The following is a 27,130-nucleotide window of genomic DNA, read 5'->3' on the forward strand; positions in this document are numbered from 1 at the left end:
TTCCTCTAAGAGTTTTATAGTGTCTGGCCTTCTATTTAGATCTTTAATCCATTTTGAGTTTATTTTTCTGTATGGTATTAGGGAGTGTTCTAATTTCATTCTTTTACATGCAGCTGTCCAGTTTTCCCAGCACCATTTATTGAAGAGGCTGTCTTTTCTCCATTGTATATCTTTGTCTCCTCTGTCATAGATTAGTTGACCATAGGTATGGGGGTTTATCTCCAGGCCTTCTGTCCTGTTTCATTGATCTACATTTCTGTTTTTGTGCCAGTACCATATTGTCTTGATTACTGCTGCTTTGTAGTATAGTCTGAAGTCAGAGAGTCTGATTCCTCCAGCTCCGGTTTTATTTTTTTCTCAAGATTGCTTTGGCTATTTGGGGTCTTTTGTGTCTCCATAAAAATTTTAGGATTTTTTGTTCTAGTTCTGTAAAAAATGCCACTGGTAATTTGATAGGGATTGCACTGACTCTATAGATTGCTTTGGGTAGTATAGTCATTTTCACAATATTGATTCTTCCAATCCAGGAACATGGTATATCTCTCCATCTGTTTGTGTTGTGTTTGATTTCTTTCATTAGTGTCTTATAGTTTTCTGAGTACAGGTCTTTTACCTCCTTAGGTATGTTTATTTCTAGGTATTTTATTCTTTCTGTTGCAATGGTGAATGGGATTATTTCCTTAATTTCTCTTTCTGATCTTTCATTGTTACTGCATAGGAATGCAAGAGATTTCAATGCATTAATTTTGTATCCTGCAACTTTATCAAATTCATTGATTAGCTCGAGTAGTTTTCTGTATCCTTAGGATTTTCTATGTATAGTATCATGTCATCAGCAGTTACAGTTTTACTTCTTCTTTTCCAATGTGGATTCCTTTTACTTCTTTTTCTTCTCTGACTGCTGTGGCAAGGACTTCCAAAACTATGTTGAATAGTAGTGGTGAGAGTGGACATCTTTGTCTTGTTCCTGATCTTAGAGGGAATGCTTTCAGATTTTCACCATTAAGAATGCTGCTTGCTGTGGCTTTGTCATATATGGCCTTTATTATGTTGAGGTAGGTTCCCTCTATGCCCACTTTCCGGAGAGATTTTTGTGGGTTTTTTTGTTTTTCGTTTGTTTGTTTGTTTTTTAATTAATTTATTTATTTGATTTATTTATTGGCTGCATTGGGTCTTTGTTGCTGCACACAGGCTTTCTCCAGTTGCTGCAGGCAGGGGCTACTCTTCACTGTGGTGCACAAGCTCCTCATTGTAGTCACTTCTCTTGTTGTGTAGCACAGGCCCTAGGCACGTGGGCTTCAATAGTTGTGGCACATGGGCTCAGTAGTTGTGGCTCACAGGCTCTAGAGCACAGGCTCAATAGCTGTGGCACATGGGCCCAGTTGCTCCATGGCATGTGGAATCTTCCCAGGGCAGGGCTTGAACCCATGTCCCCTGCACTGGCAGGATTCTTTACCACTGCGCCACCTAGTAAGCCCTTCCAGAGAGTTTTTATCATACATGGGTGTTGAATTTGGTCAAAAGCTTTTTCTGCATCTATTGAGATGATCATGTGGTTTTTATTCTTCAATTTGTTAATAAGGGGTATCACACTGATTGATTTGCATATATTGAAGAATCCTTGCATCCCTGGGATAAATCTCACTTGATCATGGTGTATGATCCTTTTAATGTGTCATTGGATTCTGTTTGCTAGTATTCTGCTGAGAATTTCTGCATCCATATTCATCAGTGTTATTGGTCTATAATTTCCTTTTTTGTATTATCTTTGATTTTGATATCAGGATGATGGTGGCCTCATAGAATGAGTTTGGGAGTGTTCCTTCCTCTGCAATTTTTTGGAAGATTTGAGAAGGATGGGTGATAGCTCATCTCCAAATGTTTGATAGAATTCACCTGTGAAGCCATCTTGTCCTGGACTTTTATTTGTTGGAAGATTTTTAATCACAGTTTCAATTTCATTATTTGTGATTGGTCTGTTCATATTTTCTATTTCTTCCTGGTTCAGTCTTAGAAGATTATACCTTTCTAAGAACCTGTCCATTTCTCCCAGGTTGTCCATTTTATTGGCATATAGTTGACTGTAGTAGTCTCCTATGATGCTTTGTATTTCTGTGAATCTGTTGTAACTTCTCTAGTTTCATTTCTAATTTTATTGATTTGAATCCTCTCCCTCTTTTTCTTGATGAGTCTGGCTAAATGTTTATCAATTTTGTTTATCTTCTCAAAGAACCAGCTTTTAGTTTTATTGATCCTTGCTACTGTTTTCTTTGTTTCTATTTCACTTATTTCTCCTCTGTTATGATCTTTATGATTTCTTTCCTTCTATTAACTTTGGGTTTTGTTTCTTCTTTCTCTAGTTCCTTTAGATGTAAGGTTAGATTGTTTATTTGAAGTTTTTCTTGTTTCTTGAGGTAGGACTGTATTGCTATAAACTTCCCTCTTAGAACTGCTTTTGCTATATCCTACAGGTTGTGGATCGTCATGTTTTCATTGTCATTTGTCTCTAGGTATTTTTTTATTTCCTCTGTGATTTCTTCAGTGATATCTTGATTATTTAGTACCGTATTGTTTAGCTTCCGTGTGTTTGTGTTTTTTACAGGGATTTTTCCTGTAATTGTGGTTGTGGTTGGAAAAGATGCTTGATACGATTTCAATTTTCTTAAATTTACCGAGGCTTGATTTGTGACCCAAGATGTGATCTATCTTGGAGAATGTTCCATGAGCACTTGAGAAGAAAGTGTAATCTGCTGTTTTCAGATGGAATGCCCTATAAATATCAATTAAATCTATCTGGTCTACTGTGTCATTTAAAGTTTTCGTTTCCTTGTGAATTTTCTGTCTGGATGATATACCCATTGGTGTAAGTAAGGTGTTCAAGTCCCCCACTATTATTGTGTTACCGTTTATTTCCCTTTTTTTTGGGGGGGGGGGTTACCAAATTACTTTATTTGAAGGAATGGTACTAAGGTAAGAGCTTGTAGATGTTTTGGTACAACTTACAGAAAAGGTAAAGGTAGCCCAAACATGCATGCAGTGCCTTGGTGACCAGGGAAGTCACCCCTGTGGCTACGGGAAGCCAGCCTAAGGCTTAGCTCTCACCATCACTGCTTCCCAGGGTGTGCTTGTCAAAGAGATACTCTGCCATGCCACATCCAGGGGCCCCCATCTTGAGCAAGTTGGTTACGTGGTCACCCAATTCTTTGATGGATTTCACCTGCTCATTCAGGTAATGAGTCTCAATGAAGTCACACAAATGGGGGTCATTTTTGTCAGTGGCCAGTTTGTGTAGTTCCAGTAGTGCCTGATTCACATTTTTTTCCAAGTGTAGCACACATTCCATTGCATTCAGCCCATTCTCCCAGTCGTCACAGCCTGGTTACTTGATATCATGAAGGAAGATTTGGCCACCTCTTTGGTTCTGCAGCTTCATCAGTTTCTCAGCATGTTTCCTTTCTTCACGAGATTGGTGAAGAAAGTATTTGGCAAAGTTCTTCAAAGCCACATCATCACGGTCAAAACAGTATGACATGGATAGGTAGACGTAGGAGGCATAGAGCTCCAGGTTGATCTGGTGGTTGATGACAGCCTCCAAGTCCTGGTGGTAATTCTGTCGCACCTGCGAGGGGGACGCAGTCGTCATGGCAGGCAGCTGAGGAAAGGCGGTGGCGGCTGCGTGGCACTGGAGTGGCAGTGGGGACCTTGGGTGGTCAGAGGGCGCTGTGAGGCAAGGTGGTAGCAAGGGCTGGCTCTGAGTGGCCGGCCAGAGAAGGGAGTGGGGGGGACGAGTGCCAGGTTCCGTCCAAGCACTGTTGAAGCAGGAAACCGCAGCAACTCTCCGCGAAGACTGTGATTTCCTTTTTTATAGTTGCTAGCCTTTGCCTTATGTCTTGGGATGCTCCTATATTGGGTGCATGTATATTTATAACTGTTATATCTTCTTCTTGGACTGATCCCTTGATCACTGTGTCCTTCCTTGTCTCTTGCAACATTCTTTATTTTAAAATCTCTTTTATCTGATATGTGTATTGCTACTCCAGCTTTCTTCTGATTTCCATTTGCATGGAATGTCTTTTTTCATCTCCTCACTTTCAGTCTGTACGTGTCCCTAGGTCTGAAGTGGGTCTCTTGTAGACAGCATATATATGGGTCTTGTTTTTGTATCCATTCAGCCAGTATGTGTCTTTTGGTTGGAGCATTTAATCCACTCACATTTAAGGTAATTATCAGTATGTATGTTCCTATTACCATTTTCTTAATTGTTTTGGGTTTGTTTTTGTAGGTCCTTTTCTTCTCTTATGTTTCCCACTTGGAGAAGTTCCTTTAGCATCTGTTGTAGGGCTGGTTTGGTGGTGCTGAATTCTCTTAGCTGTTGCTTGTCTGTAAAGTTTTTGATCTCTCCATCGAATCTGAATGAGACCCTTGCTGGGTAGAGTATTCTTGGTTGAAGTTTCTTCCCTTTCATCACTTTCAATATATCGTGACACTCCCTTCTGGTTTGCAGAGTTTCTGCTAGAAATCAGCTGTTAACCTCATGGGTGTTCCCTTGTATGTTATCTGTCATTTTTCCCTTGTTGCTTTTAATATTTTTTGTCTTTAATTTTTGTCAATTTGATTACTATGTGTCTTGGCGTGTTTCTCCTTGGGTTTATTCTGCCTGGGCTTCCTGGACTTGGGTGGCTATTTCCTTCCCCATGTTATGGAAGTTTTCAACTACAATCTCTTGAAACATTTTCTTGGGTCCTTTCTCTCTATTCTCCTTCTGGGACCCCTATAATGCAAATGTTGGTGTGTTTAATGTTGTCCCGGAGGTCTCTTAGGCTTTCTTCATTTCTTTTCATCGTATTTTCTTTATTCTTTTTTCTATTCCATGACAGTGATTTCCACCATTCTGCCTTCGAGGTCACTTATCCATTCTTCTGCCTCAGTTATTCTGTTACTGATTCCTTCTAGTGTATTTTTCATTTTGGTTATTGTATTGCTTATTTCTGTTTGTTTGTTCTTTAATTCTTCTAGGTCTTTGTTAAACATTTCTTGCGACTTTTTGATCTTTGCATCCATTCTTTCTCCAAGGTCTTGGATCATCTTCACTATCATTATTCTGAATTCTTTTTCTGGAAGGTTGCCTATCTCCACTTCACTTAGTTGTTTTTCTGGGGTTTTATCTTATTCCTTCATCTGGTACAAAGTCCTCTGCCTTTTCATCTTGTCTATCTTTCTGTGATTTTGGTTTTCCTTCTGAAGGCTGCAGGATTATAGTTATTCTTGCTACTGCTGTCTGTCCTCTGGTGGATGAGGCTATCTAAGAGGCTTGTGCATGCTTCCTGATGGGAAGAACTGGTGGTGGGTAGAGCTGGGTGCTGCTCTTGCGGGCAGAGCTCAGTAAACCTTTAATCTGTTTGTCTGATGATGGGTGGGGCTGAGTTCCCTCACTGTTGGTTGTTTGGCCTGAGGCAACCCAACCCTGGAGCCTACAGGCTCTTTGGCAGGGCTAATGGTGGATTCCAGGAGGGCTCACACCAATGAGTACTTCACAGAACTTCTACTGCCAGTGTCCCTGTCCACACGGTGAGCCACAGTCACCCCCTGCCTGTGCAGGAGCCCTCCAACACTAGCAGGTAGATCTGGTTCAATCTCCTGTGGGATCACTGGCTCCTTCCCCTGGGTCCTGGTGTGCATACTACTTTGTGTGTGTCCTCCGAGAGTGGAGTCTCTGTTTCCCCTAATCCTGTAGAAGTCCTGCAACCAAATCCTGCTAGCCTTCAAAATCTGATTCTCTGGGGATTCCTCCTCCCATTGCCAGACCCCTAGGTTGGGAAGCCTGACGTGGGGCTCAGAACCTCACTCCAGTGGGTAGACTTCTTTGGTATAATTGTTCCCCAGTTTGTGAGCTGCCCACCCAGCAATTATGGGATTTGATTTTATCACGACTGCACCCCTTCTATCATCTCACTGCAGCTTCCCCTTTGTCTGTGGATGTGGGGTATCTTTTTTGGTGAGTTCCAGTGTCTTCCCGTCAATAACTGTTCAGCAGTTAGTTGTGATTCCAGTGCTCTCGCGAGAGGGAATGAGCGCACATCCTTCTACTCTGCCATCTTGAACCAATCTCTATTCAGATGTTCTAGTTCTTCCTGATTCATTCTTAATAGGTTGTAAGTTTCTAGGAATTTATCCATTTCTTCTAGGTTGTCTAATTTGTTAGCATACAACTACTATAGTAGTCTCTTATAATCCTCTGTATTTCTGTGGTATCATTTTTAATGCCTCCTCTTTCATTTCTCATTTTAAGTCTTCTTTTCCCTCAGTCAACATTGTTTATCTTTTGAAAGAACCAGCTCTTAGTTTCACTGCTCTTTTCTCTTATTTTTTGGTCTCTTTTTCATTTATTTCCACCCTGATCTTTATTATTTCCTTGATTCTGCTAGATCTCGGCACAGTTTCTTCTTTCTTATAATTTCTTCAGTTATAAAGTAAGATTGTTTATCTAACATCTTTCTTTTATCCTACTGTAGGCATTTATCACTACAAACTTCCCTCTTCAAACTGCTTTTGCAGTATCCCATAGGTTTTGGTGTACTGTGTTTCTGTTTTCATTTGTGTGGAGATTTTTTTTTATCTCTTCTTTGGTCCATTGGTTGTTCAGAATGTGTTGTTTATTTCCACATATTTGTGAATTTTCCAGTTCTCTTGCTGTTATTGATTTCTAGTTTCACACCATTGTGGTCAGATAAGATACATGGTATGATTTCAATCTTCTTAAATTTGCTGAAGTCTTACTATATGGCCTATTCTGAAGAATGTACCATTTAAAATTGGGAAGAACATGTATTCTGCTGCTGATGGATGGAGTGTTCTATACATGTCTGTTAGGTATATCTGGTCTAAAATATAGTTCAAGTCCAATATTTCCTCTTGATTTTCTGTCTGGATGATCTATCCTGTGCTGAAAATGGGGTTCTGAAGGCCCCTATTATTACTGTATTATCTACTTTCCCCCTAATATCTATTAGTATTTGCTTAATATATTTGGGGGCTCCATTTTGGGTGAACATATAGTTATGACTGTTATATCTTCTTGATAAATTGACCCTTTTATCATTATATAATGACCTTCTTTGTTATTTAGTTAATTTTTGGCTTAAAGTTTTTTTGTCTGATATAAAGTTCTTTTGGCTATATAATAGCTACTTGGGCTCTCTATTAGTTTGCACTTCCATGAAATATCTTTTTTCATACCTTAACTTTCAACCTACATGTGTCCTTAAAGCTGAAGTCTCTTGTAGGCAACATATTAGTTGGGTCTTGTATTCTTTAATACATCCAGCCACTCTAGGACTTTTGATTGGAGAAGTCAATCCATTTACATTTAGAGTAATTATTGATAAGTAAAGACTTACTAATGCCATCTTGTTAATTGTTTCTGGCTGTTTTATAGTTCCCTTATTCCTTTCTTCCTCTCCTGCTGCCTCCCTTTGTGAACTAATGATTTTTCCGCTGTGGTATGCTTTGATTCTCATAACTTTATCTTTTGTGAATCTACTGTAGATTTTTGCTTTGTGGTTACCACAGACATCAAGGGACCTTTCTGGTGGTGCAGTGGTTAAGAATCCACCTGCCAATACAGGGGACACGGGTTCGAGCCCTGGTCCAGGAAGATCCCACATGTCGCAGAGCAACTAAGTCCATGTGCCACAACTACTGAAGCCCATGCTTTAGAGCCTAAGAGCCACAACTACTGAACCTACGTGCCATGACTATTGAAGTGCACCTAGAGCCAGTGCTCTGCAACAAGAGAAGCCACCGCACTCAGAAGCCCGCATACTGCAATGAAGAGTAGCCCCCAATCATCACAACTAGAGAAAAACTGCATGATGTAACGAAGACCCAATGCAGCCAATAAATAAATAAATAAATATTTTTAAAAGGCCACTAGTAATGCATTTTATATACTGGCTCATAATAAACTATAATGTATACCAACAGAGAAATCTAATATGGGAAAATATGGGACTTGGAATAAAACACACAACCAGGTATAACCAAACCTAAATGATGATAACTGGTTATCTGTAAGGGAAAAATTAATAGTAAAAAGTTTACAAAACACAGAATTAGCATATACTTCTAAGAAGATGGAAGAAGACATATTTTTCACTCTTCCTCCTGCTAAGTACAATGTAAAACTCTGGTCATTATATATATAACATGGATATGGACATGGATACATAAAATATACATAAAAATACACATCATATGTCATATATATATATATACAACTGGACATAAAAATACTTTTAAAAACTGGAAGACTGTGAAAGGTGAAGAGAAGAAGGCAAACCAACTGGGGTTGAGATGCAAGAAATAGCACAGCGATGAATTCCCTAGATTTTCTTTTGCCTTATGTATTCACTACTTGAAGCAGAAAAATCTGGAAACATCAAAAGGCACAAACAAAAAAAAACCCAAAAAAGTCTGTTCTTTCTAGTTTAAGGACCAGGAAAGGATACACCTATCAAAACAAAAAACTTTTCGACAACAACTATGATACTGCTTCCAAATACCCCCTAAAAAAGCAGTTGCCCAACTCCTACCCACACAAGCAAGGTCAATTGGAGAATTTGAACTTTGACCCTCATCAGGCTGTAATGAGGCGCCCAAACTGGTGTAGTATCAGAGAAAACCAAGTTGGGAGCCAAGACCTTCTATGCCAGTAGGCAATAACAAGCCACCAACACTTAGTGGCAGTGGAGACTACTTGGGGCACCTGAACTTCCACCCCTAACAAGCATTAATGAGAGTCCCTCCATCACCCTGCTGTGGTGGTATCAGAAGAGGCCAAGGGGAGAGCTGAGACTTTCGCCATCACTCAGAAATAACAAGACCACCACCCTCCTCCTAGTGTCACTGAAGGCCACATGGGGAGCAGTAAGGAGGAACTATAATGCCTTCCAACCAGTAAATATTCAATGGAGGACTAGTAGCAAGCTAGAATTCTCACACAAGGAAAAACAAGGAACCTGCACCCTTCAGTGTCAACAGAGGCTGAGTGGGAAACATGGGCTTCAAATCCCCTTGGCAGTAATGATGTAAAACGCCTCTTTCCCCTGCAAGAAGTACTGTCACTCACACACACACACACACACACACACACACACACCCCAAAAACAGGTAAAACTGAAGGTTTAAATAAAATGCAGAGTCTCATAACATAATACCCAAAGGTCAAGGCTTCAGTTGAAAATCACTCGTCATACCAAGAACCAGGAAGATCAAAGGGCATCAAAGGGACATGGATCCTACTAATCACTTCATGGACTCCATCAGGAAGCCTGTCCGTGAGCCAACGGAGATGCATCACACCTGCAGATCTTCCCAACTGGCCCATGAACATCCCCAATGCTCTGCATACATCCAACACACACTCCCTAACTCTTTGGCCAGGTCCCTGGGTGCACAACCAAGCGTAGCAATGAGTGCAAGCCTTTGTACATGGCTACTAAGCACATGCAGAAAGCCATTCAATTCTGCAGAACTGGCAGAAAGCACACAAACTTAAGCATGCACCACCCTAGATGAAGCAAGCAAGGGACTGGTAGCAACCAGCCTGACTTTGTAGGACTGAGAAAAAGCATACAATCTTAAGACTTCCACTCCAAAAGAGAACAAGAAGTGCGGAGTAGATGCATACATAGCAAAGGTCTAACAAAGCCTCAGAATAACCAGCAGGGCTGACAGAAGATACTTCCCTACTGAAAACAGTGAGTAAAAATGGAGGAGGTGACTGCTTCTTCAAATGGAAAGACAGCAATGCAAGACTTCAAGGAACATGAAAAATAAAGGAAACATGTTACCATAAAAAGGGAACACAATAATTTTCCAGTAACCAACTGCAAAGAAATGAATCTGTGATGTGTCCAATTAAAAAGTCAAAATAGTTGTTTTAAGAAAGCTCAACAAACTACAACAAAACACAGAAAGGCCATTCAATGCAATCAAGGAAATAATACACAAATAAGTTTAAAAGATGTATAGAAATCATAAAAAAGAACCAAACGGAAATTCTGGTACTGAAGATTACAATGAATTTAATGAAAAATGCAACAGAGAATGTTAGCAGCAAATTACAGAAAAGAAAAAAACTTAGTGAGACTGAACACAGGAACCCTGAAACCATCCAGTCAGAATTCAACAAAAGAAAAAATTTTAAAAGACTGAGAAAAGTCCATATGAATTAACGAATACCATAAGGGGAAACAATCTATGTAGTATTGCAGTTCCAGAAAAACAAGGGTGGGAGAAAGGGCTAGAGGGCTTATTTAAAGAAATAATGGTTGTGAACTTCCCAAATCTTGGGAGAGATTTGGACATCCAAGTTCATGAAGCTAGGTCCCCAAAAATATTCAATCCAAAAAGATCAATTTCAAGACACATTATAATAAAACTGACTCAAATCCAAGACAAAGAGAATTTCAAAAGCAAAAAGAGAAAAAAGCAACAGGTAACCTCCATAAGGCTATTAGCAGTATTCAGCAGATATGCCAGACGAGGAGATAGTAGAATAACACATTCAAAGTACTGAAAGAAAAAAACTGCCAACTAAGAACACTCTGCTGGCAAAGATGTCTTTCAAAATTGGAGAAATGACTTTCCAAGACAAACAAAAACTGAAACAGTTCATCACTACTAAACCTGCCTTATAAGAAATGATGAAAGAAATTCTTAACCTGAAATTAAAGGACACTAATTAGTAACATTAAAACATGTGAAAATACAAAACACAGTGATAAATATATAGCTAAATTCAGAATACTCTAATAAGGCAGCATATTAATCAATTAACACTACTATAAAGGTTAAAGGACAAAAGAACTTAAAATAACTATAGCTACAACAATTTGTCAATGGATATATAGGATGTAAATTGTGACAAATATAAAATGTGGAAAAGAGGAATAAACGGGCAGAGTTTTTATATGTGTTTGAAGTTAAGATGTTATCAGTGTAATAAAACAGACTAATGTCTTCTATAAACCTCATGGCAACCACAAAGAAAAATCTGCAGTAATACATAAAAGGATGGCATTAGTAAGTGAATTAAATTCACCAATCAAAAGGCATACAGTCACTGAATGGATTTAAAAATATAGCCCACCTACATGCTGCCTACAAGAAATTCAACTCACCATTAAGAATAAACATAGGCTCAAAAGGAAGAAATAGAAAAAGATATTCCATGCAAATGTAAATCAAAAGACAACAGGGGTAGCTATACCTATATCAGACACAATAGACTTCAAGTCAAAAACCAGACTGGATAAAGAGTGATTACTTAATGATGAAGGGGTTAATTTATCATGAGACTATAAAAATTGTAAATACATATGCACCAAACAGCAGAGCACCTAAATATATTAAATACTAACAGATCTGAAGGGAGAAAGAGACAACAATACAAAAATAGTAAGGGATTTCAATATACACTTTCAACATGGGATAGACCTTAAAACCAGAAAATCAATAAGAAATCATCAGATGTAAATTATACTTTAAACCAAATGATCAGAAATACACAGAACATTCTATCCAACAGCAGCAGAAGACACATTCTTCTCCTACACACATGGAATATTCTCCAGGAGAGATAACATGTTAGGTCACAAAACCAGCTCAAGTCTTAACAAAATCAAAAAACTGAAATTATATCTTTTCTAAAAACAATAATATGAAACTAGAAATAAATAACAGGAAGGAAACTGGAATAGAAAGAAATATGTAGAAATAAAACCACACCATCCTGAAAAACCAATGTATCAAAGTAGGAAGCAAAAGAGAAATCAAAAAAATAACGACACAAGTAAAAATGGAAACACTACATATGAAAATTCATACGATGCAGAAAAAGCATTTCTAAGATGAAAGTTTATAGTGATAAATGCCTATATTAAGAAAAAAAGGAAAACCTCAAAAACACAACCTAACTTTATATCTCAAGGAAATGAAAAAGAACAAATAAAGCCCAAAATTAGCAAAAAGAAGGCTATACAAAGATCAGAGAATAAATGATAATAAACATAAAATAAACTTTGAAAAACAGAAAAGATCAAAGAAATTAAGACCTAGTTTTTGGAAAAAAAACAAAATTGAAAAACTTTTAGACTAATAAAGAAAAAAGAGAAAATAATAAAATAAATAAAATCAAAAATGAAAGAGGAGACACTACAACTGACACAACAAAAATACAAAGGATTGTTAGAGACTACTATGAACAATCATATGTCCACAAACTGGATGACCTACCAAGACTGAATCATAAAGACAGAGAAAATCTGAACAAATCAATTATAAACAAGGAGACAATCAGTAATTTAAAACCTCTCAACAAAGAAACATTCAGTACCAGATGGTTTCACTGGTGAGTTCTACAAAAATTTAAAGAAGAATTCTAATTCTTCCCAGAGTCTTCCAAAAGAACTTAATAAAAGGGAACAATTCCAACTCATTTTACAAAGCCAGCATTACCTTGATATCAAAGCCAGACAAGGACAACACAAGAAAAGAAAATTACAGGTCAATATTCTGATGAACATAGATGCAAAAAATTCTCAACAAAAGATAAGCAAATCAATTTCAACATGACATTAAAAGAATCATACACTGTTATTAAGTTGGATTTATCAGTCAAATGCAAGGATAGTTCCATATATGCAAATCATAAGTGTGACACACCGTATTAACAAAATGAAGGATAAAATCATATGATCATCTCAATAAATGAGGAAAATGCATTTGACAAACTCAACATTTCCCTGATTATTAGTGATGTTGTGCCTGCTGGCCATCTAATTTCTTCTGCCCATTTTTTAATTGGATTTTTTTTGATGTTGAGTTGCATGAGCTGTTTATATATGTTAGATATTAACCCTTATCAGTCATATCATTTGCAAATATCTTCTATTCAGTAGGATGTCTTTTCGTTTTGTTGATGGTTTCCTCTGCTGTGCAAACGCTTTTAAGTTTAACTAAGTCCCCTTTGCTTATTTTTGCTTTTGTTTCCTTTGTTTTAGGAGACAGATCCAAAAAAATACTGCTGCAATGTATGTCGAAGAGTGTTCTGCCCGTATTTTCCTCTAGGAGTTTTATAGTATCCAGTCTCACATTTAATCCATTTTGAGTTTTATTTTTATATATGATGTTAGAGAATGTTCTAATTACATTTATTACATGGAGCTGTCCAGTTTTCCCTACACCAATATCTGAAGTTACTGTCTTTTCTCCATTGTATATTCTTGCCTCATTTATCGTAGATTAATTGACCAAAAGTGTGTGGATTTACTTCCAGGCTATCTATTTTGTTCCATTGATCCATTTGTCTGGTTTTGTGCCAGTACCATACTATTTTGTACAAAATAGTACCATGCTATTTTGATTACTGCAGCTTTGTAATATAGACTGAAGTCAGGGAGCATGATCCCTCCAGCTCTGTTCTTCTTTTTCAGGGTTGTTTTGGCTATTCAGGGTCTTTTGTGTTTCCATATAAAGTTTAAAATTATTTATTCTAGTTCTGTGAAAAATGCCACTGGTATTTTGATAGGGATCGCGCTGAATCTCTAGATTGCTTTGGATAGTATAGACATTTTAACAATATTAATTCTCTCAATCCAAGAGCATGGTATATATCTTTCCATTTGTTTGTGTCATCTTCAATTTTTTTCATCAGTGTCTCATAGTTTTCCAAGCACAGGTCTTTTACCACCCTGGGTAGGTTTATACCTAGGTATTTTATTCTTTTTGAAGCAATGGTAAATGGGATTGTCTCCTTAATTTCTCTTTCTAATAGTTCATTGTTAGTATACAGAAATGCAACACATTTCTGTATATTGATTTTGTATCCTGCAACTTTACGAAGTTCATTGATGAGCTCTAGTAGTTTTCTGGTGGCATCTTTAGGATTTTCTATGTATAGTATCATGTCATCGGCAAACAGTGACAGTTTTACTTATTTCTTTCCAATCTGGATTCCTTTTCTTTTTCTTCTCTGATTGCTGTGGCTAGGACTTCCAAAACTATGTTCAATAAAAGTGGTAAGAGTGGGACATCTTTGTTTTGTTCCTAATCTTAGAGAAAATGCTTTCAGCTTTTCACCACTGAGTATGAAGTTAGCTGTGGGTCCGTCATATATGGCCTTTACTATGTTGAGGTATGTTCCCCCTTTGCCCTCTCCAGAAACTTTCTGGAGAGCTTCTATCATAAACGATGTTGAACTTTATCAAAAGCTTTTTTTTTTTTTTTTGCCTCTAGTGAGATGATCATATGGTTTTTATTCTTCAATTTGTTAATGTGGTGTATCACATTGATTGATTTGTGGATACTGAAAAATCCTTGCATCCCTGGGACAAATCCCACTTGATCGTGGTGTATGATCCTCTTGATGTATTGTTGGAGTCAGTTTGCTAATATTTTGTTGAGGATTTTTGCATCGATGTTCATTGGTGACACTGGTCTGTAATTTTCCTTTTTTATGGTATCTTTGTCTGGTTTTGATATCAGGGTGATACTGGCCTCACAGAGTGTTTGGAAGTGTTCTCTCCTCTGCAATTTTCTGGAATATCAGAAGGGTGGGTGTTAACTCTTCTCTAAATGTTTGGTAGAATTCACCTGTGAAGCCATCTGGTCCTGGACTTTTGTTTGTTGGGAGCTTTTTAATAACTGATGCAATTTCATTACTGGTGATTGTACCTTTCTAAGAATTTGTCCACTTCTTCTAGGTTGTCCACTTTATTGGCATATAGTAGTTCACAGTAGTTGCTTATGATCCTTTGAATTTCTGTGGTGTCAGTTGCAACTTCTTTTTCATTTATGACTTCATCAATTTAGGCGCTCTCCCTTTTTTTCTTGAGAGTCTGGCTAAAGGTTCATTTATTTTGTTTATCTTTTCAAAGAACCAGCTTTTAGTTCACTGATCATTTCTATTGTTTTTTTAGTCTCTATTTCATTTATTTCTGCCCTGATCTTTATGATTTCTTTCCTTCTACTAACTCTGGATTTTGTTTCCTCCTCTCTCTAGTTGCTTTAGGTGTAAGGTTAGGTTGTTTATTTGAGATTTTTCATATTTCCTGAAGTAAGCTTGTATCGCTATAAACTTCCTTCTTAGAACTGCTTTTTTTGTATCCCATGGCTTCTGGATCATCTTGTTTTCATTTTCATGTCTCTAGGTATTTTTATTTCCTCTTTGATTTCTTCAGTGATCCACTAGTTGTTTAGTAGCATACTGTTTAGTCTCCCTGCATTTGTGTTTTCTGAATTTTTTTCTTGTAGTTGATTTCTAGTCTCATAGCATTGTGGTTGGAAAAGATGCTCAACGTGATTTCAATTTTCTTAAATTTACTGATGCTTATTTTGTGGCCTATCATGTGATCTATCCTGGAGAATGTTCCAGGTGCACTTGAAAAGTATGTGTATTCTGCTGCTTTTGGTCCAATCCTAATTCTTGACAAACAATTTATGTAACTTTGGGATCTTGCCTTTAAAAGCTTCCCCCATTTTGTAGTCCAGTGGAACACAATTCAAGCACTGTCTTGGATTTATGCTTCCTGGACTGCAGTCCTAACCCCAAATAAACTTTTTTTTTGCAGGGAGGGGCCTCAACCAAGTGTACATTCTCGGAATTCTTGGTTAACAATATCCTACTTTTGATATGGTACTACAGTTTTCTAAGATGCTATCAATAGAGGAAATCAGGGAGAGGGTACACTGGATCTGTTTATATTATTTATTATAAGTACATATAAATCTTTAATCATCTCAAATATAAAGTATAATGATGGAAGAAATTTTTGCATACTGGGGTATGGGGAAGCCATTTTGGCTTATACATGATTTGGCCTGAACTTTATGTCAACTAGAACAGCCTGGCTTATAGTCTGTCAAACATACATTGCATATCTGCTTTAACCATTAAAGAAAAGAATGCATTATCTAGAAGTAAAAAGAATGTCCACTTTGAGATAGGGATAAATGCCTCCCTTCCTATGACACCAATGGTAATACTCCTTCAAAGATAAGGTTTTCCTCCTGGATGCCAAAGTCATACGGACTCACTGTGTACATGCTAATCTGTCTCTTTTGAAACCTTGAAGGAACGTAGCCCTGTCAAGTTTGATGTAGTTCTTTGTTCTGACAAGATATAAAACTGTGCTGACTTTAAATATATGCAGTTCATGGTATGTCAATTGTATCTCAATAATAAGTTCTTAACAAAAATTAAAAAAAAAAAAAAACTGTGCTGAAAACCATGCCTCTTCTCTGTACTTTCTTCCTTGGTGGAGGCTACACTCCAGGCTGGTCCTCAGCGTGGCTCGAATAAAACTCTTCTATTCCTTATCATAGACTGCTTACTGATTATTTCTCAACAATAGCAACAAAACAGGATCTGTCTCCATCAAAAACAACCAGAAGTCTGAAATATGTAGCAAATGTTTTTAGACACTGGAAAACTCAGCAGCAGAGGAATGCAATCTTGGGAGAAGAGAAACAAAGAAATGAGTCCTACAATTTTCCAATGCTTTTTGCCTGGTGGCCTTTATTGATCAGAGAGTGACAGTACAAAGTAAGGCACTGTCACTAAGATTAAAAGCCAAACATTAGTAGGAGAAGGCTGGGAGAGGTGAATTCTTTGGGGCAGAGAACAGAAGGGAATCATGAAGAGAAAGAAGTACAGAATTCTTCAGAGAGATTTCATTGAGTATTAGGTGAAAACTAAGCTGTAGTTACACAGAGTGACACTCCATGTGGCAAAGAAAAGAGCAACTAACAATTGGCAGCTCCAAGCTGAACAATTCCTAGAGCATACCTAAGATTGGTACACATTCAATTTCTAATCAACCACAGTGGAAAGGGCTCACTGAACACATGGGTTTTCAAATAAAGATCCAGTAAGACTACATGTTAAAAATAAGGTCAAACAACCCTAGAGTAAAGGCTACTCTAGGTACTCTCTAACAAACCTTAAGAATCAAGCTGAATTACAAGTAAATTAACTGCCTGCAAAAATGAATTCAGTTTTTTTAACATTAGATAACAAAATTCAGATCAAGAAATTCAACAATATAACTTCAAAATTCTAGAAAACAAAACAAAAAAATTTCCAGATATGTAAAAATTTAAATCATAACCAGAAGAAAAAGCAGTCAATAGCGAGAGACCAAAAATGAAATAAAATGGGAACTAGCAGAAGTTTACAATGCTATTAAAATTTCTCCAGGATTTTTAAAAAACCATCAACATAAGAAAAGTGCTATCAATATACAAAATGAAACAATATGGAAATAACAACTGAAAAACACAACATATAAATGAAAACGTTCATTTCAGGTATTTAATGGCAGATTAGATACTGTGAAAGAAAGAGTAGCACACTTTAACATCTAGTATTAAAACTATTCAAATAGACCTGGGGTAAAGACTGAAAAATAAATTAAAATAGCAGTAGAAATCTTTGAGATAATATAAAACAGTGTAACATATGTGAAACTGGAGAACCAAAGAGAAGCAGCAATATTTCAGGAAATCATTTAAAAACTTTTCTAAACTAGATGAAAAACACAAACCCACAGATATAGGAAACTCCATGATATAAATTTGGATGAACACAGACACATACACAGAACACCAAAATATATCATAGGCAAATTGCCCAAAACAATGATAAAGATAAAATCATAAAAGCATCCAGAAATAAAAAACACAACAAATATTTTAAAACTCTATAGCACAAAAAACAAAGAATTAATAAAGACTTCTAATTAGAAATACTGTAAAGCCAGAAGGCCATGAACTAACATATTTAAATAGAATTGTATATCCAGTGAAGATATCTTAAAAAAAAAAAAAAGTAAGTAAATCCAAAGCAAATAAAATGAATAGAATGAAGAGATCTGTGAAATAGACCAAAAAAAAGACCCTTCTAAGTCAAAAGTTAAGTTGAGAGGATCAAAACAACAAAAATCTAAATAGATTTGGCCAAGAAAAAGAGAGGACACAACTCCCTAAAGTCTAGAATGAAAGAGGGATCATCATTAAATATGTTACAGACATTAAAAAATAAATAGCATGAATATCTAGGACAGTACCCACTCTATTCTACAAGACTACTCCACAGTACTTGAAATCACTTATTACTCTGTTTTCTAAAAAGTTTCTTTTCTTTAGCCAGCTATGACCTCCATTTCTCAAACTCCACGTGCTAATTCCCTTTTTCTGTCCTCCAAGATGCTTGCAATCTTTAAGTCTCATTTCCAGCCCTATGCTATCATGGTAGTTGTTGTTATAGCAACAGAAACAAATATTTATTGTACTGTTCTCATATGCTAGGCACTGTGTTAAGAGCTTCATATGAGCTCATTGATTTCTAACAATTATACAAATAATAACGTTACACCCATTTCAAATTACATACAAAATAAGAGAGAATAATATATTGAACCTCCATGAACATATCACCCAGCTTCAACAATGATCAACGTTTTGCCAATCTTGATTAATTAATCCCCACATATGTATTCTTACCCATTGCAATACTTTAGAGCAAATTTCAGAAATTGCCCATAAATACTTAAATATGTATCTAACAGGTGTTTACTATTTCTCCAATAAACTCTATTTCATGGTTATACTGTGTGGCAAGAGTGAATCTCTGCTTCTGTGAAACGCCAGATTCCCTGTTGCCAAAGAGACATAATCCAAATTCCTTAGCATTCCTTATATTCTTTGGTATGCAACACTCTGTAATATGGATCCAATGTATCTTTCCTGCCTCACCATCCATCACTCTCCTTCACCATGCCCTAGCCAGTTTGGAATATTTACCATTCCCTGAACATGCCTTGCAATTTCATGCCTCTCTATACCTCTGTTTTTGCTGTGTAAAACATTCACTAAGGTCTTGTTCCTATCTGGCAGAATTCTAGGTATCCAGTTGACAATTACTGTATAAAAACTGATCCTGAAACCACAAAATGAAAGTAAATATAAATACTCTTGAATTTCATTCCTTTTCTCTTGGACATACAGTTTCTAAAAGGCACAAAATTGCCATCAAATATCTGTTGTTCTTCTTCTTAATTTTATCTTATTCTCCTACTCATTAATTCATAAAATCCAGTAGTACATATTACCTGCATATTATACTTCTCTTAAACTGTACAATTTTAATATGTGATCACAAAAATATATAACTGAAAGGGCATTTTATAGTAAAATTTTTTATACAAAGAAATGTTTTACCATTTACTAATATTTCTGAATGCTATCTAGTTCAGACACTTTTATTTGGTGAACACTATTTCAAGCTTTATTATTAGTATAAATTGTGCATAACTAAAAACGTAGTTTAGTAAGTCAACTTTTTCATTTTTCTTTAACCACTAAGAGCTATGAAAAACCTATTGAAACTTTTACTTACTGTGACCATAATAATAAGATAAGTAACAGCTATATAGGGATGCATTTTTAAATTATTCTATGTGTGTAAAATCACTAAATTATTATCTTTTACAAACATGAAAGATTTTTCAACATAGTTCCATAGCCACCACAGGATGAAATCTGGTTAATACTGTCTTTCCATCTGTTAATTTTTTTAAGTTTAAGACTACAAATATGAGCTATCAAGAGGTATATACATATGTGTTGCTAATAAATGCTACAGTAACCTAAGATTCTAGACTGGAGTTGGTATTACCAAAATACACAAGCTCAAAAGTACTATATTAGCCCAAAGTTAAAAAAAAAAAAAAGAATTAAAGGAGTCTGATCAGACAAAATGAGCTCTAACACTTTTTTTCTCTTTCTTTGTTTCTTTTTTTTGGCTGCGCCACTCAGCTTGTGCGATCTTAGTTCCCTGACCAGGGATTAAACCCGGGCCACTGCAATGACAGCACTGAGTCCTAACCGCTGGACAGCCAGGGAATTCCCTCTAACACCCTGGATTAGTGTTATTAGGTTTCCTCATTTTGATTAGTTTATCAAATCATTGCTAAGATTAATTACAAAACAGCCTTTCGCACAGGCTCTACACAACTTTGTTGCAGGAAAAACAACTTAGAAAATAGGTATGAGATTCTGAGCATTTTCCCTTAACTCTAAAATAGAATTCTGATTACCCTGCTGGAGAATCCACATGGAGAGACAGAGACCTTGAGGTGACAATATGCAGAAGCCTAGTTACTTTAGTGATCCAGCTGAGGACAGCCTTCCAGCCATCCCTGTCAATATACCAGACACGTGAAGTAAGCCCTTTTGCACATTCCAGCCAGCTGAGCTCCCAGGTAACTGTAGCTACAGGTGGTATCACCTATATAAAATGATGACTAGTTTTAGTCCATTATATTTTGGGGTGCTTTGCTGTATAGTAATACATAATATTGTAAGGGTATCATCATTCATGTCCCACTCAACAAGGTTTTCAAGCCACACACTGTGCATCAACTGATATTTTAAACGCAAAAATAAAATAATTTCAAAGACCACTGTCTCCACACTGATCCCCAAACCCCAGTATTGGAAGCAAGCTGCTGGGGTGGCTAAGATCACAAATGTTAATAAAAATAAATGAGTAACACGTAATATCACAAATTACAGCTTTCCAATCATTTACACGATTTCTCATTTACTCAAGTTCTAAACTTTCGACAATCTCAAATTAAGATAAATATAAAATACAAACAGAAATTTCCACATGATTGCTTTGGCTATTTGGGGTCTTTTGTGTCTTCATACAAACTTTAAGGCTTTTTTGTTCTAGTTCTGTGAAAAATGCCACTGGTGATTTGATAAGGATTGCAATGAATCTGTAGATTGCTTTGGGTAGTACAGTCATTTTCACAATACTGATTCTTCCAGTCGAAGAACATGGTATATCTCTCCATCTGTTTGTGTCATCTTTGATTTCTTTTATCAGTGTCTTATAGTTTTCTGAGTACAGGTCTTTTACCTCCTTAGGTAGACTTATTCCTAGGTATTTGACTCTTTTTGTTGCAATGGTGAATGGGATTGTTTCCTTAATTTCTCTTTCTGATCTTTCGTTGCTACTGTATAGGAATGCAAGAGATTTCTGTGCATTAATTTTGTATCTTGCAACTTTACCAACCTCACTGAATACCTCTAGTAGTTTTCTGGTGGCATCTTTAGGATTTTCCATGTATAGTATCATGTCATCTGCAAACACTGAAAGTTTTACTTCTTTTCTAATCTGCATTCCTATTATTTCTTCTTCTTGCCTGATTGCCATGGCTAGAACTTTCAAGATTATGTTGAATAATAGTTTTAAGAGTAGATATCCTTGTCTTGTTCCTGATCTTAAAGGAAATGCTTTCAGCTTTTCACCATTGAAAATGATGTTTGCTGTGGGTTTGTCACATACTCCCTGACTTCAGCCTATACTACAAAGCTACAGTAATCAAGACAGTATGGTACTGGCACAAAACCAAAAATACAGATCAATTGGAACAAGATAGAAAGCCCAGAGATAAACCCACACACCTATGGTCAACTAATCTATGACAAAGGAGCCAAGGATATACAATGGAGAGAAGGCAGACTCTTCAATAAATGGTGCTGGGAAAACTGGACAGCTACATGTAAAAGAGTGAAATTAGAACACTCTTTAACACCATACACAGAAATAAACTCAAAATGGATTAAAGATCTAAATGTAAGACTGGATACTATAAACCTCTTAGAGGAAAACATAGGTAGAACACTTTTGGACATAAATCACAGCAGCATTTTTTTGACCCACCTCCTAGAGTAATGGAAATAAAAACAAAATTAAACAAATGAGATCTAATGAAACTTAAAAGCTTTTGCACAGCAAAGGAAACCAGAAACAAGATGAAAAGACAACCCTCCGAATGGGAGAAACTATTTGCTAATGAATCAATGGACAAAGGATTAACCTCCAAAATATACAAAGAGCACATGCAGTTCAATGTCAAAAAAACAAACAACCCAATCAAAAAATAGGCAGAAGACCTAAACAGACACTTCTTCAAAGAAGACATACAGATGGCCAAGAGGCACATGAAAAGCTGCTCAACATCACTAATTATTAGAGAAATGCAAATCAAAACTACAATGAGGTATCACCTCACACCAGTTAGAATGGGCGTCATCAGAAAATCTACAAACAATGAATGCTAGAGAAGGTGTGGAGAAAAGGGAATCCCCTCGCACTGCTGGTGGGAATGTAAACTGACACAGCTGCTGTAGAGAACAGTATGGAGGTTCCTCAAAAAACTAAAAACAAGGACTTCACTGATAGTGCAATGGTTAAGAATCCACCTGCCAATGCAGGGGACACGGGTTCAAGCCCTGGTCCGGGAAGATCCCGCATGCCATGGAGCAATGAAGCACATAAGCCACAAATACTGAGCCAGCCTACGCTCTACAGCCCAAAAGCCACAATTTCTGAGCCCACATGCCCCAACTACTGAAACCTGCACACCTAGAGCCCGTGCTCCACAACAAGAGAAGCCACTGCAATGAGAAGCCTGCACACCGCAACAAAGAGTAGCCCCCGCTCGAAGCAATTAGAGAAACCTGAACGCAGCAACAAAGATCCAACACAGCCAAAATTAGATTAATTAATTAATTTAAAAACATAAAAAAATTAAAAAACTAAAAACAGAATTACCGTGTGACCCAGCAATTCCACTACTGGACATATACCCAGAGAAAACCATAATTCAAAAAATCACATGTACCCCAGTGTTCACTGCAGCATTATTTACAATAGCCAGGACATAGAAGCAACCTAAATGCTCATCAACAGACAAACGGATAAAGAAGCTGTGGTACATATATACAATGGGATATTACTCAGCCATAAAAAGGAATGAAATGGGGTCATTTGTAAAGACGTGGATGGACCTAGAGACTGTCATACAGAGTGAAGTAAGTCAGAAAGAGAAAAACAAATACTGTATATTAACGCATATTTGTGGAATCTAGAAAACTGATACAGATGAACTGGTCTGAAAGGCATAAATAGAGACACAGATGTAGAGAACAAACATATGGACACCAAGCAGAGAAAGGGGCAGGTGAGATGAACTGGGAGACTGGAATTAACATATATACACTAGTATGTATAAAATAGATAACTAATGAGAACCTGCTGTATTGCACAGGAAATTCCACTTCACTGTACAGTAGAAACTAACACAAGGCACAGTTGGAGTCCCCCTCTCGGCCTGAGACGCCCAAGTTGCTGTGACCCAGGCAGGGTGAACCGGCGGAGTCGTAGCAGCGGGGAGGAGCCATGGTTGGAGTCACTCTCTCAGCCTGAGCCACCTGAGCCGCCATGACGTAGGCAGGGCACCACTGCTCACTCACCCCCAGGGGAAGGAGCCGCTATTGTACCCTCTCTCTCCCCACACACCAGCGCTTACAGACGAACAATAAAGGAAGCTCTGCGGGTTGCAGAATAAGACAAAACCCCAAGGGTAGAAGGACACTTACAGCTGAGTCCCCAAGGAAAGAGAAATATTAGTATTAATTCTATTGATCTGGCCCATTCTGGGGTCAGTTTTAGTTTGTTTTATTTTTGTTTTTTGTTTGTTTGTTTTTATTAATTACGATCTTAGTCCTAAGGGATCTACATGTTTTATAACATATTTTTTAATTCTATTTTTTATTCTATTTTTATTTTTAGCCTTTTTATATATTTCTATTTCTAGCTAAGTTTTTGTAGTACTGACTGAATCTCTCCTACTTTCTTTTCATCTCTTTTATACATTTCTACTTCTTTCTTTTTCTTTTCATGTTTCCAGTCACACTACACTCTTCTTCTGCCCTGTCTTCTTTTCTTTTTTAGTTTATTTTATCTTAATATACTTATAAGCAATATTATCGGTCCACTCTATTTCCTTGCTTTATTCTCCAGATGACACACTGCTTTCGTATTTATTATTAGGTTTTGTCTTTATCTTAGTTCTACATATAATTGTCTGATCTCATTCTGAGACTCTTCAGTCTGTCTGGCGGTACGCTTGCTCTTTATTATATTTGCTCCCAGCTTTAAAAATCTCCCTGGATTTGTGTTTGTGTGTCCGTGGTGTTTTTTTTGTTTGTTTGTCTGTTTTTGTTTTGTTCTGTATTGGTTTTGAATTTCTGTTGCTTTTCTCCTTGATTGTCTGATAGCATACTGGGGTTCTCCTGTCAGGTCTTTCTAGTGCCGCATGTTCTACTGGATTCAGTATTTGTGTGCCTTATACATGTATGTGCTTCCTTGACTTAGCATTTGTTTGACTCAACACTCTGCCATTAGTCTGGGGCTTGGACAGTCTTCTTTAAACCCCTTTATTGCCAGGACAAGCAACCACTGAGGTTTGGACTACTAAGAGAAAACAAAGACACAATGCAGGCAAAGGAGCAGGAAAAAAACCCACAAGATCAAATAAATGAAAAGGAAATAGGAAAATTGCCTGAAAAAGAATTAAGAGTAATGATAGTAAAGATGATCCAAAATTTCAATAACAAAATACAGAAAATACAAGAAACAGCTGATAAGGACTCAGAAGAACTAAAGAGCAAACAAACAGTAATGCACAACACAATAACTGAAATTTAAAATACTCTAGATGGTATAAACGGCAGAATAACTGAGGCAGAAGAACGAATAAGTGAGTTGGAAGATAGAATGGGGGAAATAACTGCCACAGAGCAGGAAAGAGAAAAAAGAATAAGAAGAATGGAAGACAGTCTCAGAGACCTTGGTGACAACATTAAGCGTACCAACATTCGAATCATAGGCATCCCAGAAGAAGAAGAAAAAAAGAAAGGGTCTGAGAAAATATTTGAAGAGGTTATACTGGAAAACTTCCCCAACATGGGAAAGGAAATAATTAATCAAGTCCAAGAAGCACAGAGAGTCCCATACAGAATAAACCCAAGGAGAAATATGCCAAGACACATATTAATCAAACTAACGAAAATTAAACACAAAGAAAAAATATTAAAAGCTGCAAAAGAAAAGCAACGAATAACATATAAGGGAAAACCCATAAGGATAACAGCTGATCTTTCTGCAGAAACTCTGCAGGCCAGAAGGGAATGGCAGGAGATAATGAAAGTCCTGAAAGAGAAAAACCTACAACCAAGAATACTCTACCCAGCAAGAATCTCATTCAGATTCAATGGAGAAATCAAAAGCTTTACAGACAAGCAAAAGTTAAGAGAATTCAGCACCATCAAATCAGCCTTACAACAACTGCTAAAGGAACTTTTCTAAGCAGGAAACACAAGAGAAGGAAAAGATCTACAAAAAAACCCCAAAATAATTAAGAAAATGGTAATAGGAACACACATGTCAATAATCACCTTAAATGTAAATGGATTAAATGCTCCAACCAAAAGACACAGACTGGCTGAATGGATACAAAAACAAGACCCTTCTACATGCTGCCCACAAGAAAGCCACTACAGACCAAAGGATACATATAGACTGAAAGTAAAGGGATGGAAAAAGATATTCCATGCAAATGGAAGTCAAAAGAAAGCTGGAGTAGCAATACTCATATCAGACAAATTAGACTTGAAAGTAAAGACTATTACAAGAGACAAGGAAGGACACTACGTAATGATCAAGGGATCAATCCAAGAAGAAGATATAACAATTGCCAACATGTATGCACCCAACACAGGAGCACCTCAATACATAAGGCAGTGCTAACAGCCATAAAAGGGGAAATCGACAGTAACACAATAATAGTAGGAGACTTTAACAACCTACTTACATCAATGGACAGATCATCCAAACAGAAAATAAATAAGGACACACAAGCTTTAAATGACACATTAGATCATCTCGACTTAACTGATATTTATATGACATTCCATCCAAAAATGACAGAATACACTTTCTTCTTAAGTGCACACAGAACATTCTCCAGGATAGATCACATCTTGGGTCACAAATCAAGCCTCAGTAAATTCAAGAAAACTGAAATCCTATCAAGTATCTTCTCTGACCACAAGGCCATGAGATTAGATATCAATTACAGGAACAAAATTGTAAAAAATACAAACACATGGAGAGTAAGCAATAGGCTATTAAACAACCAAGAAATCACTAAAGAAATCAAAGAGGAAATCAAAAAATATCTAGAAACAAACGACAATGAAAACATAACAACCCAAAACCTATGGGATGCAGCAAAAGCAGTCCTAAGAGGGAAGTTTATAGCAATACAGTCCTACCTCAAGAAACAAGAAAAATATCGAATAAACAACCTAACCTTACACCTAAAACAATTAGAGAAAGGACAAAAAAACCCCAAAGTGAGCAGAAGGAAACAAATCATAAAGATCAGATCAGAAATAAATGAAAAAGAAAGGAAGGAAACAATAGCAAAGATCAGTGAAACTAAAAGCTGGTTCTTTGAGAAGATAAAATTGATAAACCATTAGCCAGACTCATCAAGAAAAAAAGGGAGAAGACACAAATCAACACCAGCAGAAATGAAAAAGGAGAAGTAACAACTGACATCGCAGAAATACAAAAGATCATGAGAGACTACCAAAAGCAATTACATGCCAATAAATTGCATAACCTGGAAGAAATGGATAATTTCTTACAAAAATACAATCTTCCAAGACTGAACCAGGGAGAAATAGAACATATGAACAGACCAATCACAAGAACTGAAATTGAGACTGTGATTAAAAGTCTCCCAACAAACAAAAGCTCAGGGCCAGATGGCTTCACAGGCGAATTCTATCAAACATTTAGAGAAGAGTTAACACCTATCCTTCTCAAACACTTCCCAAAATACGGCAGAAGGAGGAACACTCTCAAACTCATTCTACAAGGCCACCATCAACCTGATACCAAAACCAGGCAAAGATGTCACAAAAAAAGAAAACTACAGACCAATATCACTGATGAATACAGATGCAAAAATCCTCAACAAAATACTAGCTAACAGAATCCAACAGCACATTAAAAAGATCATATACCATGATCAAGTGGGGTTTATCCCTGGGATGCAAGGATTCTTCAACATACACAAATCAATCAATGTGATATATCACATCAACAAATTGAAGGATAAAAACCATATGATCATCTCAA

General features: G+C 36.8%; 1 protein-coding gene and 1 pseudogene across 1 annotated transcript in view; both read right to left on the bottom strand.

Moving 5' to 3' along the window:
• The window catches only part of DOCK3 (dedicator of cytokinesis 3), a 432,492-nt gene that overhangs the window by 305,535 nt on the left and 99,827 nt on the right, over positions 1 to 27,130 (bottom strand). The gene's annotated exons all lie outside the window — the stretch shown is intronic.
• On the bottom strand, positions 2,960 to 3,643 carry LOC130834992 (ferritin heavy chain-like; annotated as a pseudogene).

This window comes from Hippopotamus amphibius, chromosome 13 (genome assembly GCF_030028045.1).
Source record: "Hippopotamus amphibius kiboko isolate mHipAmp2 chromosome 13, mHipAmp2.hap2, whole genome shotgun sequence".
NCBI classification, from domain to species: domain Eukaryota; kingdom Metazoa; phylum Chordata; class Mammalia; order Artiodactyla; family Hippopotamidae; genus Hippopotamus; species Hippopotamus amphibius.